Genomic DNA, 5,124 nt, shown 5'->3' on the forward strand with positions numbered 1-5,124 from the left:
AGCCTCAAAACGCACCATCTTCAACATGGTTGGCGAGCCTCAAAATGCACCATTCAACATGGCTGGCGAGCTTCAATACACACCTTCAACATGGCTGGCGAGCCTCAGAACGTACCTTCAACATGGCTAGCGAACCTCAAAACACACCTTCAACACGGCTGGCGAGCCTTTGCGCGCAACAATTCAAGGACATATCCCGAAGATGCCTCAGGTATGATTCCTTCTTATCGCTGGCGAGCCTTTATACATAGTCTAATGGACTTTAAACGACCCGCATCGAAAGTCGACAGACTCAAAAATGTTCCCGACGGAAGGTCCTTGACTCGCTTCCCCGAGTCGCCTCGACGTCGCCCTTCCCGACGGCAGATCCTTGGCTCAAACTTTTTTGAGCCGCCTCGACGTCGCAATGGTCTTCAGGTTGTAATCTTCGATTGAACTGGAGGCTATACTTTGAGTTTCACTCCATCCAAGCCTCAGTCAAAATGGGGGCTCTGTAGATACCCAGTATCTGCACCTCCCAAAAACCACCCGATGATGATCGGACTATAACTTGTTTTTGATATGCGTGCGTGGATTGGCTATACATGAGACGGTTTAATGCACTACTCAGATATGAAAATTGATTTCAAAAGTTTTCTAACTTCATTTGTGTTGGGCCCAGAATTATCCTGCCTTGCCTGACAAAGACCAGGCAATGTTCAAAGCCAAGACCTGAGCAGGAAATACTCCAAGTCAGGCATTAAGAGTATACAGACAGGCACTAAGCAGGAGAGAAGCACAAGACAGGCAATTACTAAGTCTGACCTGAAAGGAAACTACATCAGGCAATAGAGAAACATTATCCAAGCTGACAGGCTACAAGAAAGGCACGACCAGGCCATATAAGTAAGGTCCCTACAAACAAGGAAGACCAATTCAAAAGAAGAAGATGGAAGAAAGAGTCAAAAGCAACGGCTGAAATGTTGTTACAGTCAATTAACTACTTCCGGGTAAATAGGGCACGAGTCCTATTTACAAGGAAACCCTAAACACACGAGAGGAAGCTACTTTTGGAGGCTAATATATATAGAAGAGAAGATAAAAACAGATGGGACATTGGAACATACAGTGATATACTCATACTATCACTCTCATTCTTGTATTCAAAATATATTAAATATCCTTTACCTATCACGCCTTATACACAAATACTCTGTGAGGCTACTCAAAATCATAGTAACAATCTCTCCTGGCTTGGTGCCCGTGGTTTTTTTCCTTATTCCCAGGGTTTTTCCACGTATAAAATCTTTGTGTCTTTACTTTTTACTTGTTTATTTACTTAGCAATACTAGTCAGGCAAACTACTTGAGTTAGATCACCCCTTCTTAATTCTCCTGGCAGGACGTTTCTATTCGTGAAATCCCTGCCGAAACAATTGGCGCCCACCGTAGCGCATCTAGCTCAAAAATAATCAAAAACCCAAAACCAAACAACACAAAAACTTGAGAAATGACAGGAGATATCATTGAACAACAACTGGCTACCGCCCAACAACAATAGTTGGAAATGGAACAGCTGAAATAGAAAAAGGCCCAGGCTGAAGATGAAGTTGCAAAACTAAAGGACTCAGAATCCAGCCTGAAAATAAGGCTAGGAGAGAAAACTTCAGGATTAAAGTTGAAAGTTCAACCTGGCACACCATTCTCCTCAATTATCAGGAACATTGATTTCTCCAACTTTGGCACTCCTACTCCACCAAAGTCCAAAGCAGGAGAAGAAACAGACTTAGAGAAAATCCAAAATGAAGAAACCCCACCAGATCAAACCAACACAGCAATCATGATGGCTATGCACCAGGAAATCCAAAAACTCCATGAAAGATTTGAAAAGATTCCTAGAGTTCCTACCACAATCGAGGAAGCAAATCCAGAAAGTTATGCTGATTCACCCTTTGTGGATGAAATAGCAAGAATAGACCTACCAAAGAAATTTGTGGTTCCCTCAATGAGAATCTATGATGGGACCACAAATCCACAAAATCATGTAGCCTATTACAAGCAAAGAATGTTGGCAGCATCTATTCCCAGTGAACTACGACAAGTCTGCATGTGTAAGGGGTTTGGGACAACCCTGAATGGGCCTGCCCTGCAATGGTACATAAACCTGCCAAACGGAAGCATCAAGTCCTTTGCCGACCTGGTGTAGATACCCAGTATCTGCTAATACTCCAACAAACACTCGATGATTATCGGACTACAACATGTTTTGGAATCACGGCGTTTGATCGACAGTTTGTGTACAACTTTACGTCAGAAAACTTAAAACGATTTCGAAAATAAAACATTTCAAAACTTTTCAAAAGTACCTGGAGTGTTTAATGCACGACGACGGGGTCGCAATGACACTAACTAGAGTCAAAACCGACACCGGACCAAAAACCAACTAAAAAATTCAAATCCCGACTCCAATAACGAGTCAAACCGAGTCAACCACAAAAAACAAACCATTTCAAATCTTCTATACAAAGATTTCCCGGATTCATGAATGGTCAAGTACCAAACATGTGACTAAAAATCCTAGGATAGAACAAATAATGATTGCGCTTGTGTGAAATTGACAGGACAACTCGAAGACCCGCGACGTGGCTCGCGCCTCTTTGAGCAGCCCAGTTGGCCACGTCACTCAAAACTCACACAACCACTAAATTTCCTATAAATACCCCTCAAGTGCCCCCATTTGAGAACTTACGCGAGTGTCCGCCCCCTCTTTTCTCCCTTAAAACTCTCAACTCGACTTCTTAAGTCACAATCCGACGCGTATTTACGACCTACCGATCATAAATATAAGCCTTACACATTGTTTGGTACCGTCATCGGGCATTAAATCACTTGACCGACCATTTCGACCACTACACCGTCACTAATCTTAATAAAACACTCTTTTTACTTACCAAAACGGTTTTAAACCGAGTCTTTTCCGACCAAACGAGTTGTTACACTTACGTCGGTTTCTCGCCATAACCAAACATGTAAGTATGAGGGTGTAAAAATCCTTCTTTTATCATGTCTTTGCTTGTTTTATGACCATAACATGCTAAAACATGCATAACACGATCCAAAACATAGGATAGACGAGCCAAAACTGAGTTTTGGCCTGAGGTAGAAGCCCCTTGTTCTGCACAGAGGCCCGCGCCTCAATGGGGTGCCCAGGTCAGAACTCAACCGTGTTTGTTCTCGTTCTTCCTCATTAATATATTTTCATATTTGTAATCGGTTTTTACCATTTCAAATGTTTTCAAACCCTTTTATTTATTTTTACAAATTTTAACCATAAAACATTTTTCACCCTTGGTTCTTAATACCATGACGGTTTAATCCGTGTTCCGGTGATGATATTTGGTTTATAACATTTAAAAGGTATTTTAATGCCTTTTATTTCATTTCTTTACATTTTGAGAAAATAGGGTCTAAACGACCCTTTCAAACCAAAACGGGTTTAAATACCCACTTTTCAACACGTTTCATAAACGTTTTTCAAATGGTCAGAGCACGGCATATAACCATTGACTGAACCGCGCCTAAACAGGCCTTTTCTTTCTTATTTTCAAAACCAGGGGAGACCACCTTGCACCGCCAACACGCTCGCGCCTCATGTGGCCGCCTTGTGCAAGGTCTGTTCCCTTTCCAGCATTAGTCTAGGACGATCCCGACTCCGGCCAACCCGGATATAGGACGGATCAGATGACTATTTGCTCATTCAAAAATCACAATTGCAAAATGCCTTACTAAGACAAATGGATCGCGTTATGCACCATAAACCTAATACGGTAAATGGATGTTTAATTTCCGTCTTGCATGCAAATCAACCATAAATCCAACTCGACATCTTATACTTGATACTTGGATTAAATCAACCGACTTAGAAAGCTCTCACATGTTAGGTTTAAATTATTGGATGCGCTTTCATGCATTTAAATCGTTTAATCAACTTTTCATTCAACCAACCAAGATCGATCAGTAGAGGCCGCTACCGCGGGCGGGATTGGGTGTCTGATTAGGCTTCCTAATATGTACCTTCACCTCTTACTTAGAAACTTTGGATAGTGGACGACCTTATCCGGGGCGTACGAGAGTCATTCTAGAGATAGGATGCTAAAGAGGGACGATTCCTTATATTTAGTACCTATGTCAAACCTGCTTTGTGCTTCGTTTGACCGAGGTATAAAGTGGATTCGAACAGGTTCCAAGCATCCCACAAATGCTTGGTGGCGACTCCAAACATCTCTAATCATTTCGAGACCCTTACCGAGACGAAACCGACCGATCTAAAACGATCCGGTCGAAAACATTTTTACGCCGCCGAGCGTCGTTTTCAAAAGACCGCTGTACATCCGCAGATCAACCGGGCTTGTAGGTGGTCCGATGTCCACAGATTGGCGACTGATAGGTGATGTTGTCGGGTCTCCCAATCAAACACATTTATAATTCTCAACAAACAACTAGTTAGCGGTAAGTCGAGGTCGATCCATGGGACGGTGTGCTTTAGGTTCTAAGTCTATCTATCTTAATTTATGCTAGTGTCACAGTTTGTTTGGGTTTATAGTTGTGTCTAGACTAATGCAAACAATAAGGTAAAACAAGCAATAAAAGGAAGGATGTAAAAAATTGGTTAAAAGTGCTAGGATGTCATGGGTTCATAGGGGATTCATGGGAGTTGATCATACAAACATGTTCACAAAGTTGCAAGCAATTTATGTTGTAAAGGAACCGAGTTGGTTTATGTCTTACGGTTCTTAGGAAGAGTTGGGTCCCGGAGCCGAATCGATTATATTGTACAACACCTAGAAGTCGACTTAGTTTCCTCCTAATCACTTCTATGCATGGTCTAACAAGACTTGAGTTGGTTTATATCTTACAAGTCAAGTTGAATAGATAAGAGATGGTTGTAAATGCAAGGATTGATAGGCTTAGCATTTCATCAAACATAACATGTGCATAGGTTGACATTACAAAAAGAAAGCAATTTAATTATGAAAACATATTAAATTAAGCATGACTAATCCCATGTTGGTTCCCCCTAATTACCCACTAATCCTAGCTAAAAGAGACTACTCACTTATTATCATGGTAAACATGTCATTAATGG

This window comes from Silene latifolia, chromosome Y, assembly GCF_048544455.1.
Source record: "Silene latifolia isolate original U9 population chromosome Y, ASM4854445v1, whole genome shotgun sequence".
Lineage (NCBI taxonomy): Eukaryota > Viridiplantae > Streptophyta > Magnoliopsida > Caryophyllales > Caryophyllaceae > Silene > Silene latifolia.